Source organism: Rhamphochromis longiceps, linkage group LG2 (genome assembly GCF_057381845.1).
Source record: "Rhamphochromis longiceps isolate RC_006_pf linkage group LG2, R_longiceps_female_GT1.1, whole genome shotgun sequence".
NCBI lineage: Eukaryota > Metazoa > Chordata > Actinopteri > Cichliformes > Cichlidae > Rhamphochromis > Rhamphochromis longiceps.
In genome coordinates, this window is record NC_140558.1 from 1,831,659 (window position 1) to 1,846,193 (window position 14,535).

General features: G+C 47.7%; 2 long non-coding RNA genes across 2 annotated transcripts; both read left to right on the plus strand.

The window, feature by feature from the left end:
• The first annotated feature begins 7,303 nt into the window (after nt 1–7,303).
• Nucleotides 7,304–7,971, plus strand: LOC146676713 (uncharacterized). The gene is made up of 3 exons (XR_014912756.1): nt 7,304–7,478; nt 7,552–7,758; nt 7,838–7,971. It is a non-coding gene; the product is annotated as an uncharacterized LOC146676713 (long non-coding RNA).
• Nucleotides 7,972–12,416: 4,445 nt separating this feature from the next.
• LOC146676714 (uncharacterized) lies at nt 12,417–13,231 on the plus strand. The gene is made up of 3 exons (XR_014912754.1): nt 12,417–12,635; nt 12,709–12,915; nt 12,995–13,231. It is a non-coding gene; the product is annotated as an uncharacterized LOC146676714 (long non-coding RNA).
• Nucleotides 13,232–14,535: the final 1,304 nt, after the last annotated feature.

The following is a 14,535-nucleotide window of genomic DNA, read 5'->3' on the forward strand; positions in this document are numbered from 1 at the left end:
GGGAAGATGGGTGGTTATGGTGTGAGTGTCAGTGTGTGTATGTGTGTTTGTATTGGTGTGTGTATTTCTGTATGGATGGGAGCTCAGGGATGGATATGAGAGTGACTGAAAGAAAGTAGTTGAAGGATCAGATGTGATTATGGCTTGTGTTATCAGGCCTGTGTGCTTCCTTGCCAAAGCTTACATCATGGTCTTAGTGATGGTAAAAAGAGCTTTGTGTCTGTTTGTGTGTACTTGAAAGTGTCTCCATTTGTGTAGTAAATCTGTCTTTTTACCCGCTGATTAGCATGATAAAGTGAGCAACACTAGGTAATAGTAGCGCAGAGTCCAGAGTTCAGTAATCATCTTCTTGTTCTACTTTCAGCTGTTCCTTTTAGGAGTTGCCACAGTGCCTTTTCCCTAGCACCCTCCTTAACTACCTCCATGAACCTCTCTGTGTTCTTCCTGTTTTCCTCGTGCCTGGCAGCTACATATTCAGCTTCCTTTGTCTAATGTAGCAAATATTGCTCCTCTGCTTACGCCCGAACCATCTGAACCTGGCTTCTCTAACTTCGTCTCCAAGCTGCTCAGCCTCACTTTAACCCAGTAAATGCGATGGCAGTCATGGGTCACACTGCAGTTACTCCTGATCCATTGGCACAATCAAAAAATTCCGATGCAGCTCTGTTCTTTTCAGTGATATTAGGTTCATTACCGTAACGCCAGGCAGGGCGCCACATCCAAATCTCTGCAAATAACACAGAAAACAACAAACAGCAAAAAGATACAGATGCTTAGAAAACGCTGACAAACCCCTCTCTGACGCCAGTGACAGGTTAGACTTTAGAGGGTTAATATACTGACACTGTCGTAACCAATGAGGCAAGCCAGACTCAAAATGTGGGACCTTATTTACAGTGTTTGTGAAAAGGAACTTTTACAAACTCTTGACAATGGAACAAAATCCAATAGTCTCTATTTACAAGGTCATTTGGAGAGGAAAGTCCATGAAGGAGTTCCAGGAACAGAATCTCCTTTGCTGCTTCTCCTTAGTCAGATCATCTGTTGCCTCAGGGTGTCTCCTTGTTTCCTTGCTCCTTTAGTTTGTTGCTTCCTTTTGGACTTTGCATTTTTTTTCTCCCTTGGACATACGTCTTATCTTACGGACTTCCTTGCAGCAGCCTAATAAAATGCCTTCTGCTGAATTCTGCCTGCTTTCTGTTTGTCACACTCCCCACAGTCTGCATCATCTGCAGTTTTGCACCCTAATATCTTTAAAACGCCAAATGGAATGAACTGGTATTCATGTGGTACTTTCAAGTCCTTTTGCCCACCCAAATGGACCATGCATTTGTGGGAGGAGCTTTCCAGATGCTTTACTCTGCACCACGCACAACACCCCCATCAGGTCCAGGCAACCTACTGAAATAGGGAAGGCATGACCAGGTGAAGAACTGTGTGGGTCAGCCTCCCCTGACACCAAACCTTGAATGCACAGCTCCCCTGAGGTTGAGCCACAAACCACAGTCCCTCACAAAGGGATTCTCCCTGCTATTTTAATGCAACTACCTGGACAACTGCTAGCAGGGGTGGGTTGGGCTGTAAGACATTTTCTGTAAGAAATGTTACATATTCTCTTACATCTAATAGGCATATCTAGTTTTGCTTTGAGAAAAATGCATTGTATGAACTACATGCAGCAGATCTATATTTAATTTTTACCTCATTTGTTATCTTTGTTGCTAATTTTAGTGTAACACATGGTATGGTTGCCTGAATTTCTTTATGCAGTTACATTATGGGGACAAATGTTACATAAATGCATCATTTTATTTTACTGCGCACACACAGGTTTAGGCTAAGGCAAGTGTAAAACAGAAGTTATGTGTATGATAAGAATATGTCTCCAGCAAATGAATTCATGTGTATGTGATGACCTCAGAAGTCATGGATATAGAGTGCTGCATGTGTGAGTCACAGCTGCAGGGGATCCAGGCTGTAGATCTGTTGCAGAGAAAATCTGCTGTTTAATTACCTTCAACTGAAGCTCTCGAGCATAATTACTTTGTGTTTTTGTGTTTTCCTGCATGATTGGGTTCACTGGCATTTCACCAGCAGTGTGGAGCTTTCAATTGTGACAGGTGAGATGGAGGCCACTTGTGGCACTAGTGCTACTACTCCTACTGCTTCTGCCTGGGCAGATGGGGATGGCTAGATGGGTGGATGCAGACAATGAAGCAAGCCCTGTTGCTCAGTGGGGAACAGAGGAAAATGAATTGTGAATTCAGATGGGGGATCTGGGAGGATTTGTGACTCTGTTAGCCACACGGCCACCACTGAAACGAACCCTGGGAGTGTGGGAGAAAGGCTTTAGCTGCAATATGTTGATTCTGCTTACACCAATAATGTTATTTTTATCATTTGAAGTTCTGAGGTTCTCCAAATCTCCAAAGTTATCTGTAAATCTGAGAAAAGTTCCCTCCTGCCTCCACAGAATCAGCTCATCTCAAAATGTTGTCTTGGTGGGAACAAATGAGACCTTAATATATGTAGTAAGAAGACATTGCACTAGCTGTGATGAGTGGTATGATGCCAGATGTGCTCCGATGACGTGGTGGTTTTGTAGCCTGAGTATTTAACTGGGAGCTGTAAACATACATCCATATTACTCACTGAGGGAAGTATTGCTGCTGTTGTTGATTGTTTAGTTGGTTCGTCACACTATTTGAATTTCCCCATCAGCCAAACGACCGTGGTTGTGGATAATTAAAGGATCCTGACCATCACAACTGCAAGACCTAAGCAACAGAAAACCTTTTCTAACACTGATTTTAGGTCCACTGTTTGCAATATTTTTGATTGACTGGCTGGAAAGGATGTGCAGCAGGTTAGAGTGATTAACCCTTTAAAGCCGGTCGGAGCGGGCACGCTCCGTTTTGTGTAACTATTTTTAAATCCAGGTAGCACTGCAACCACGTAAGCTAGTGCAATAATTTTTTTTGCATATGTTGTACTTACATCTTATGCCATCAGCTTGTCCTCGGTCACGGTTTCCTTCCACATATAGCTTTGCAAAAACTGCATAAAAAGCGCTTGCAGGAACAAAAACATAATAGTCCAGAAACAGGCTTTGCCGATCCGATCAGCTGTTCATAACACTTCCCACATTGAAACTGACGTCAGCACGAACGATCGCATGTCCACCATTTCCTGCCCGAAACCGGAAGTGACGTCATTTTTCGCAGAAAATGTAGTTTTTTATTTGTAGGCATTAAAAGCCTATACTGGTGTTTTTGTAAGTCATGTTTGACTTTTCTGAATAGTTTCTGGGATGCTTAGAACTCAAATTGCACTGCTGGAAATAGTTTATTTTGATGCACCTGCTGTTTTCTTTGCAAATGTGCATCATAGGATTGTTTTTTGTTTTTCCTGCAGTATATAAAAATTGCTGTATCTCAAAAATAAAACTATGAAGAGACTCAAAATAAATTTCCTGTTGTTGTAAACTATTTTTTGCAACTTCTTTGTATTTAAGGTTTTGAGGGATAAACCTCTTAAATTTCTCCAAATAGAAATATATGTTTAAAAAAAACAAAAACGATTTTCAATTTTTTTGTAGTTTATTGCACTTTTTTTGCAATTAATGTAGTTACTATGGACTTAATGCAGACATATTATTAAAATATGGGCTATAACAGTTGTATTGATGTATAGCAACTTGAAATGCTCCCAAAAATGGCTCCACAGCATGTAAACATATAAAGCTGTGGCGGGCTTGGTTCTATGGTAGGTCTTAAAGGGTTAAGGATGCAAAAGCACTAAAATGTGAACTGAGTGTTAGAAAAAGATCAAAGGATTATTTTGATGAGCTGATGAATGGGAAAAATAAGAGAGGGGAGAACAGATACAGGATAGCTAGTTAATCAGGAAGTGCAGAAGATTAGTGAGAATGATGTAAGAGCAGCCATGAAGATGATGAAGAATGGAGCTGGTCCAGATGACATGCCTGTGAAAGCATGGCAATGTCTAGGCCAGTGAACTTTGACCATTTTGAAACCATTTTAAGATCAACAGGAATTGAAAATTTGTGTACTGTTGTATTTTCAAGAGCAAGGGTGGCGTGCAGAACCGTTCTAACTACGCAAGCATGAACCTGATGAGCCGTACCATGAAGCTACGCGATCTATTGCTCTTTTGATTTCCCTCAGTCCTCTTCAGCTGATATCACCAAGTTTGGCTTCTGCCTCTCTGCCTTTGTTTCCTTTCTCTTCTCTTCTGTCTGTGTGCTTGTGCATGGACTCGTCTTAGGTTCCCACCTCTGGTTTGACACACCTGAGGTAATCGCCTTTTTGTCGTTGATTATCTCATCACTGCCGATACTTACGATCATAGCTGGCAGTCATTCTTTATGGATCATCGAAGTACACAATTAGTGTAGCCCCAGCTCTTTCCCTCTGCAGACGTCCCCTGGATTCCCCTCCCTGGAGTTTAGTGAGCCTGCCTTGGGTTTAAGTGAATGTTGTGTTGTTGGATGTTTGGATGTCCTTCCTCCCGGGAATAGAATTTACATTTACAACAGGATTTGCCAGTCTGTCTCTCACCTTTGATTCTCCGTCCTCTCCTCCAGACCCTGCAGACCCTGCAAACCCTGCAGACCCTGCAGACCCGGCGTGTCAGATTTAGCTGAAATGTTCCATAATGACGCACTGCTCTCTTCCTCCACATAGAGTATATGACTGTGTGCAACCTCTTCTTCCTGGTGCAATCTTACCCACTAGCCAGCTGTACAGTTTATCTAAACCAGAGCAGGAGAGTATGAAAAAATACATCATTTGGCCCTCTTCCTCTCCTCTTGGATTCCTCTTTGTAGAGAAAACAGACAAAACTCGAGACCATGCATTGACTTCCATGGGTTACACAAAAATAAATACCTGCTGCTTTTTTTGTCCTCAGGTTGTTAAAGGCGGCCACTATGTTCAGCCAAGTGTAATGCATATCATCTGGTGAGGATTAAGGAAGGGTACTGAGGGAGGGGTAGATGGCCTTCACCTTGATCAGTTCAAGTATCTGGTAATGCCATTTGCATTGACTAATGTTCCCGTTGTTTTCCAGGCTCTGATTAACAACATCCTCCAGCACTTCATGAATCGTTTGTTCATCAGGTTGACATCCTGGTTTTCTCCTGGTCCCCCCAAGAACATGGACCTCATGTTAAGGCAAGTTCTGCAGTGTTTGTTTGAGTACAAACGCTTCGTCTAATGTGAGTTCACATTGAAACAGTTTCCTCCCTTGGCTATATTATAGACCCGGCAAATGTCCAGTAATCGACTGGCCAGTACCTCCTAAGCACAAACACAACTCCAGTGTTTCATTTTAATTCATAAGGTTATCTGAGACTTCTGTAAGATTGCACTACCATTAAGCCAACTAACCCCTCCAAGGGTCTCCGTCCAGTGGAATTCCTCAGCGCTGTCTAACTTTGACCCCCTGAGACAAAGCTTTACTTCTGGACCCATTCTGTCTCAGCCTGACTTTACCGGTCAGTTCATCATGGTTGTCAGCGCTCTGGAGGTGGTGTTACGGCCCCCGGCCTCGGAGGAAGTGGGCCCACCTACCTGTGTGGAAATTCAAGCGAGCCAGGGCTCACAGAAGATTTGACCCTCCTGTCTTTGGGCTCATTTATGTTACCTCCCCTGTCATCTAGCAGAGCTGGGTCATAACAGTGGCTAAACATCTATTCGTCATACAGACTGACCACAGTTGGAAGATACTTACCATGTGTAGAGAGGGTGGATGAAGCTAGGTATGTGGGGTCAACCATCCAAAACAGACAGTGCACAAGAGAGGTGAAGAAGAGAGCTGGGGCAGGAAGGAGTGGATGGAGATGAATGTCGCGGGTAATTTGTGACAGGATGGCAGCAAGAGTCAAAGAGAAGGTTTACAAGATAGTAGTGAGACTCCTATGATGTATGGTTTAGAGATAGTGGTGCTAACATAAAGAAAATATGCCGAGCTGGAAGTGACAGAGCTGAAGATATCAAGCTTTTCAGTGGGAATGATGAGGATGCACTGCATTACAAATCAGATCGAGCAGTCTGGAGACAAAAGTCAGAGATAAGGCTGAGGTTTGAACATTTGCAGAGAAGAGAGAGTGGACGTGTTGGAGATCAATCTGTATTTGCTGTGGGGTGATGAGCACATAACTCAGGTCAAACTGACATTGACATACATCCTGTTGTTAAAACAGGATAAGTGACGGACATGAAATGACACTTTAAGAAGGAAAAATAAGAAAGGACCTCTGGAGTCCGTCGCTAGCTCCTTCCATCGCAGGAAAACCAGAGCCATCACAGGTGCCCCCTTCAACCCCGCCCACTAATTGTTGGACCTGCTGCCCTCAGGTCGGCGCCTCGGATCAGTCAGGTCCCACACCTCCAGACTCACTAACAGCTTCTGTCCCCTGAGACATTCGGACTGTTAACAAACACTATGCCCCCCCCCAGCCACCTCACAAATCTGAGCCATGCTGTGAGTAACCCACATCACTCAGGGCTCTATTCAGACCAAGTCTTTTGTCTTTGCCTTACTTCCAAGCACTTTGCTCAAATAATTGCAGTTTAGTCGTAGTTCTTCCAGTTAAGAGCATGTGTTCAGTTTCTCTTGAAGCAAAAAATAAATACATATAATAAAAAAGGGTTTTCCACAATTCATCCAATGAGAAACTCTCTCCATGTAATGATAGACTAAGAAATTAAACTCCCCCCTCCCACCAACTGAACAGTGAAGACAAGTCTTGACTTCACTGTTAATATTTCATTAATTTCATTTTTAGTTTAATTTCATTTCACTGTAAGTTCTACAGCACAAACTCACAACAGTCGCCTGAATCTTAACCATAAAGTGTTTCAAGGAGCTTTATGAGTACAACTGTACAATGACATATCTGCATTTGTTCTCTGCAGTCTTTTGTGTCAGAATTATGAAGTATTTGTTTTGTAAAGTACAAAAACACGATGTCAGTAACACTTCTAATGACAGGAGACATATTTAATATGCAGCAGGGCTTGCTCTTTTCAAAGGCAGGCTGTAATGGTCTATGCCCTTTGAATTTAAGAGAGTCATATATGGCAATTGTAGCCTTCAGATGTTGAAAGCAAAGCGCCTTACTTTGCTTTCAAGATAAAGAAGAGAGCGCCATCCAGTTCTTGACTTCAGTACTTCTCTTCAGAGACAGACAGGTCCTGTAAATTGGCACCCTAAGGCTTTTATCCCTGAACCAGTGAAGCCACTGAAGAATCTGTTGTAGAGATGTCAATGGTTGTCATGGTCTACGGTGGGTGGCTGGAGTTTCCATTAGGCTCCTGAACTGACCTGGGATCCGCCCCTGGGCAGGGCCAACTCCAGCTCCTGCACACCTGGAGCCTATTGCAGGCTATCAAGCCAGAGGGATTTAAACCACACATTGATGTTCACTCACTGCCAGTTCGTCATCAACCCATGTTGGTAACAGGTCTTGTGTTTCAAGTTCTCGCTGTAATTCATCTCACTAACTAAGACTCTTTTGTGCTACAGTCGCTGTACCCACCCTGGCTCACTCCACCTCTGGACTCGGAATACCTAGTGATCATTTTGGAAATCCCTCTGTGCCTCACCTGCCTGCCCTCCTGCCATCACACTCCATCTGGAGCCCCGGATCTCAGGTCAGCCTTTCCACGCCACTCAGCCTCCCCTGGATCTTCATCATCCCCCTCTCAAACACTCCAGGTCCCTAACTGCAAAGTAAGAATTGCTGCTCTTATACTGGCCACTTCTGAGCTGCCTTCACTACCTGCCTAACTTCTATATCCTCTCCCCTCAGTGTGACTGTTCCCCACTCAGCTCCGTTCCACTTCTCAGGCCTCGTTCCCTCGCCCTAGCCACGTTCCCCTGGGCACGCCACACCAAGGCTCCACGTCTCGTCATTTTCTGTCTTTGCCACGTTTCCCTTTTTTTTTGTTCCCCTTGCACTTAACTGTAATAAACTATTAAATCATCTACCGTCTCCGTTCTGGGTTCCTGCACCTGGGTCCTATTCAGTACCGGCCATCCGTCGCCGTGACAGTACGAACTGGCCAACAAATGGACTCAGCAGACCCAGTACGTGCAGCAGTCTCCAAGCAGGGAGCCATTTTAGGGGCTCATGAGCAAGCGTTGCAGGTTCTCGACACCCGGTGTCAAGCCATAGGCGAGACCCAGGCTAGGATCTTAGCTTCCCTGCAGGAGATTCAGTCGGCTCTTTCCCCTCCTCCAGGCCCATCCTCCGCGTCCCCTGCGCCCGTGGCAGAACCTCCCCAGTCCTCCCCAGCTCCGACCCCTTCGGGCTCCGTGTTTCGCGATGCTGCATTCCCAGAACCCGAGCCGTACTCTGGGGAGCGGGGCCGCTGTACGGCCTTTCTACTGAAATGTTCTCTCGCGTTCACGCATTCACCCCGTTCATTTACTAGCGAATCAGCTCGGGTAGCATATCTGGTGGCTAAGCTACAGGGCAAGGCGCTGTTATGGGCCGAGGCGTACCTGTCGGCTCACCCGCTCCCAACCTGCTCGTTTGATGATTTTCTGTGCGAGTTTAAAAAGACCTTTACTCACCCAGTATCGGAGGGTAGTTCTGATGAAAGGTTGCTCGGGTTGCAACAGGGGAGCCGGAGTGTCGCGGAGTTCATTATCGACTTCCGTACTGCAGCCGCCGAGGCCAATTGGCCCGATCATGCCCTTCGGGGAGTGTTCCGTCGCGCCTTAAACGACGAGCTCAAAGACCAGCTCGCTTCCCGCGATGAGCCCAAATCCTTTGAAGACTTGGTCTCCCTTTCCCTTCGGATAGATAATCGCCTGAGGGAAAGGGAGGCAGAAAAGAACCAGAAACATCGTAAACCTGCGCCTCGTACGTTTTCACTTCCTCCACCGTCACGTCCGGTGTCAACATCCGCTCCCGTTTCCGTGGAAACGGACGCCGCTCCGGAGCCTATGTTAATCGGCCGCTCTCGTCTCACACCAGAGGAGCGAGAACGACGGCTTCGGTCGGGCGCGTGTTTTTACTGTGGCTCAGTGGAGCATAGGTTAGCGCAGTGTTCGGTTCGGCCAAAAGGCTACGCCCGCCGGTAATTTCGGGGATACAGGTGGGCGGATCCTCTTTCAGTTCCAAACCCCGGTTAATTCTACCAGTCACCCTGTGTCTAAATAAGGTTTCTCACCCCCTCCATGCTCTCGTTGATTCCGGAGCAGAGCAAAATTTAATAGATTTAGCTCTCGCTAGACGCCTTCATTTGCCACTCAAGACTCTCGATCCTCCCATCCCTGTTACCGCATTAAACGATCAAATATTCTCTCAGATAACCCATCAGGCTGGCCCCGTAACCCTCGTCACCTCTGGAAACCACCATGAAGCCATTACCTTATTCACCTTCTCTTCTCCTGATTCACCACTCATCCTAGGCTACCCCTGGCTACAGAAACATAACCCTCATATAGACTGGTCTGGAAGTAAAATCGCTAGTTGGAGCCCTTTTTGTCTAGCCCACTGCCTCAAGTCTGCCCTACCGCCGGGGGCCCCTGACACTAACACTTCGGGCGTTGATCCGGTTGACCTCACACTCGTCCCACCTGAGTACCATGACCTCCAGGAAGTTTTCAGTAAAGACAGAGCGTCGTCCTTACCACCCCACAGGCCTTATGACTGCGCTATCGACCTTCTACCTGGTGCTCCGCTTCCCTCTAGCCGGCTATTCAACATCTCCAGACCAGAAAGAGAGTCCATGGAAAAGTACATCCACGAGTCATTAGCTGCAGGTATCATCCGCCCATCCTCCTCTCCAGTGGCCGCCGGCTTCTTTTTTGTGGAAAAGAAGGATAAATCACTCCGTCCATGCATAGACTACAGAGGGTTAAACGACATCACCATTAAAAACAAATATCCTTTACCCCTTATCAGCTCAGCCTTCGAACCCCTCCATGAAGTCACCGTATTCACCAAACTGGATCTCCGCAATGCCTACCACCTTGTCCGCATCAGGGAAGGGGACGAATGGAAAACGGCTTTTAATACGCCCCTAGGTCATTTTGAGTATTTGGTCATGCCGTTTGGGTTAACCAATGCCCCCGCTGTCTTTCAGAACCTGGTCAACGACGTGCTCCGTGATTTCCTGAACCAGTTTGTCTTTGTTTATCTTGATGACATACTCATTTTCTCCAAGACCCCCCAGGAACACCATGTCCACGTCCGAGCAGTCCTCCAACGCCTCCTGGAAAACCGACTTTACGTCAAAGCCGAGAAATGTGAGTTTCATGCACAATCTGTCACTTTTCTTGGCTATATACTCGCAGGAGGGCAGGTGAAGACTGATCCAGCCAAGATCCGCACGATCCTAGAGTGGCCCACGCCCACGTCACGTAAGCACTTACAACGTTTCCTCGGCTTTGCCAATTTCTACCGGAGGTTTATTCGCAACTACAGCCAGGTAGCCACTCCTCTCACTACACTCACATCCACCAAAAGACAGTTCATCTGGACACCTGAAGCTGAGGTAGCATTCAGTAGGCTCAAGCGCCTATTTACTTCAGCTCCAGTATTGTGTCACCCAGATCACTCCAAGCCATTTGTTCTAGAGGTAGACGCGTCCGACGTCGGCGTCGGAGCAGTCCTTTCACAGCATTCAGGTTCCAAGGCCAAGTTACACCCATGTGCCTTTTTTTCACGTCGACTCTCGTCAGCTGAACGCAACTATGATGTAGGAGACAGAGAGTTGCTGGCTATTAAGTTAGCCCTGGAAGAGTGGCGTCACCTATTGGAAGGAGCTGAACACCCATTCACCATCTTCACAGATCATAAAAACCTTACTTACCTCAAAACAGCTAAGCGTCTAAACGCCCGCCAGGCCCGTTGGTCTCTGTTCTTTGATCGCTTCAAGTTTGCCATCTCTTTCCGTCCAGGTTCCAAGAACGCCAAGGCTGATGCCCTGTCTCGTCTTTACGACCCAGACGCTGAACCCACCGAACCAGCTCCTGTGCTTCCTGCCTCCTGCCGCGTAGCGTTTTTATCCTGGGACATAGAGGAATCCATCCAGCGTGCTTTACTGGATGAACCAGACCCTGGCACAGGTCCTCCGGGCCGCCGCTTCGTTCCCACAGCAACCCGTTCGGCTGTAATTAAGTGGGCTCATACCTCCCGGTTTTCCTGCCATCCTGGAATCGGCCGCACCATCGCACTACTACGTCGTCACTTCTGGTGGGCAACTCTGGAACATGATGTGCGGGACTACGTCTCTGCCTGTGACGTGTGCGCCAGGAACAAGACCCGAAATCAGCGACCATCCGGTCTTCTGCAACCTCTAGCCGTACCTTCTCGTCCTTGGTCCCACATTTCCCTGGACTTTGTCACTGGACTGCCTAGGTCAGCAGGTAAAACAGTGATACTCTCCGTGATCGACAGGTTTTCAAAAGCAGCTCACTTCGTTGCCCTGGAGAAACTACCCACTGCCACGGAAACTGCAAGACTGATGGTTGACCACGTCTTCAAACTCCACGGGATTCCTGCCGAGGTCACTTCTGACAGGGGACCTCAGTTTACATCCCAGGTTTGGAAATCTTTCTGCTCTGCCCTGGGTGCTCGAGCCAACCTCAGTTCTGGTTACCACCCTCAAACCAACGGGCAGACTGAGAGGCTCAACCAAGAGCTGGAGTCCATGCTCCGCTGCATGGTTTCCCATAACCCGGCTACCTGGTCAGCACATCTCCCATGGGTGGAGTATGCGCACAATTCTCATGTTTCCGCATCCACTGGTCTCTCTCCATTTGAAGCGTCCCTGGGCTATCAGCCTCCCCTCTTCCCTGAGGAAGAGGCTGATTTGGCTGTGCCTTCCGTCCAGCACCATCTCCAGCGCTGCCGCCGCGTCTGGACTCGGACCCAGGAGGCACTGAAGAAAGCTGCTGCCCGCCACTGCCGCTATGCAGATCGTCTACGGTCGCCAGCTCCTCGGTACGCTCCAGGGCAGAAGGTGTGGCTGTCGGCTAAGGATGTTCCCCTTAAAGTTTCCTCCCGCAAGCTGGCTCCTCGGTTTATTGGGCCGTATGTCATCCACTCGGTCATCTCGCCCTCTGCTGTGAAGCTCGAGCTTCCTCCCAGTCTGCGGATTCACCCGGTTTTTCATGTTTCCCAAGTCAGGCCTGTGCTGTCCAGCGTGCTGTGCCCGCCTTCCGACCCCCCTCCGCCCGCCCGGCTCATCGATGGTCATCCGGCCTATACGGTTCGGCGGATCGTTGACGTCCGTCGCCGTGGTCGGGGTCGCCAGTTTTTGGTGGACTGGGAGGGGTATGGGCCTGAGGAACGTGCCTGGGTTCCTCGCTCGTTTATCCTTGATCCTGCTCTTGTCTCTGATTTTTTTCAGGTCACGTCGCGGGCTGGGGACCGGTCGGCCGCCGGGTGGCGTCCCTTGAGGGGGGGGTACTGTCATGGTCTACGGTGGGTGGCTGGAGTTTCCATTAGGCTCCTGAACTGACCTGGGATCCGCCCCTGGGCAGGGCCAACTCCAGCTCCTGCACACCTGGAGCCTATTGCAGGCTATCAAGCCAGAGGGATTTAAACCACACATTGATGTTCACTCACTGCCAGTTCGTCATCAACCCATGTTGGTAACAGGTCTTGTGTTTCAAGTTCTCGCTGTAATTCATCTCACTAACTAAGACTCTTTTGTGCTACAGTCGCTGTACCCACCCTGGCTCACTCCACCTCTGGACTCGGAATACCTAGTGATCATTTTGGAAATCCCTCTGTGCCTCACCTGCCTGCCCTCCTGCCATCACACTCCATCTGGAGCCCCGGATCTCAGGTCAGCCTTTCCACGCCACTCAGCCTCCCCTGGATCTTCATCATCCCCCTCTCAAACACTCCAGGTCCCTAACTGCAAAGTAAGAATTGCTGCTCTTATACTGGCCACTTCTGAGCTGCCTTCACTACCTGCCTAACTTCTATATCCTCTCCCCTCAGTGTGACTGTTCCCCACTCAGCTCCGTTCCACTTCTCAGGCCTCGTTCCCTCGCCCTAGCCACGTTCCCCTGGGCACGCCACACCAAGGCTCCACGTCTCGTCATTTTCTGTCTTTGCCACGTTTCCCTTTTTTTTTGTTCCCCTTGCACTTAACTGTAATAAACTATTAAATCATCTACCGTCTCCGTTCTGGGTTCCTGCACCTGGGTCCTATTCAGTACCGGCCATCCGTCGCCGTGACAATGGTGCTCCAGCCTGAGGCGACATGGCCACTCTGTGATCCAGCGAAGTCATCAAACCAGGATTCGCGGCAGGAAAGACACAAAGACTAGCATCCAAACCACTAAATCCTATATATATTCCTCTTGTCAGCCATACACCAGGAGCATTTGAAGCTCCATTTCCTTTGAAACGAAAAAACAGTCTGCTGTCCTCAGATGTGAGGGGCCTGGGGCTAGAGTTCATGTGCTACAAAAGAGAGACATTTTTATCATGATCTATTAGCATCCTGTCAATACACTTCCCCCTCATTGAGCCGTGGCTTTGTGACCTCTCAGATAGCTACCAGAAGGTGAAAGAGTTAGAGGGAGGAAGAACAGGAAACACAGGAAGCATCTAATTCATCGGGGGAGGGAGAAACAGAAAGGTGGAAGACAGGCAGGGTGGCTGGAAGCACCGTTTCACCAAGGTAGTAGTGCGTGGTGTTTTCAGTATCTCCAGTGGGTGTGTGAGTGAGGGAGAATAATATTCTCAGTTTGGGGGTAACAGGAAGAAGACTCCATGCAGGCCTTCACATGAAGGAGGATGGAGCAATGAGGGAGCAGAGGAAAGGAAAACTGAAACATTGTAACATATATGAAGGAAGTAAAGGACGCAGTGACAAACAAGTACAGAGCGAGACTGGACTAACGGGACGAGTCGGCACCGTTAAAATGATTCTGACGAAAATAAATGACAGGTTTTCACGGCTCCCTAACAAAGGCTGTGTTACTTGGTTTAAATCACTACAACAACATTTAGAAATTTGGGGGGAAATAAGTCTAAAAATAAAAATACAATGATGGTCTGGAACTATCGCATTATATCACTGCTTCTTATCCAACAGATTGCTGCATGTTTGAAAATAGATTCACCCAAACTTGTTAGACTTGGCTGGACGTAGAACAAGCGCTCTCTGGAATCTTCCACCAGTGTTAAGTACTATGACTGCTTTAAAAGCCTCAACATAAGCACCTCTCTGTCAGCCTGGTGGGAATTTTTAAAAATAACTAGCACTTCACTTAACCCCGGGATGCCTCACGTAGATAGGGCGGGTCACCTACTAACTGGAAGGGTGGTGGTTCAATCCCAGTCTGCTCCAGTCTACATGCCAAATACCCGCGATACTAACCCCATGTTGCTCTCCGGTGCATCCGTTGCATTGTTGTGTACAGCGGTTTGATTGAGCAGGAATGCGCTCTATAAGAACCAGAACTATTCACCATATACAATAACACCCAGAAAAAGAAAATGGAAAAGAGATGACAACATAGAACATGGTA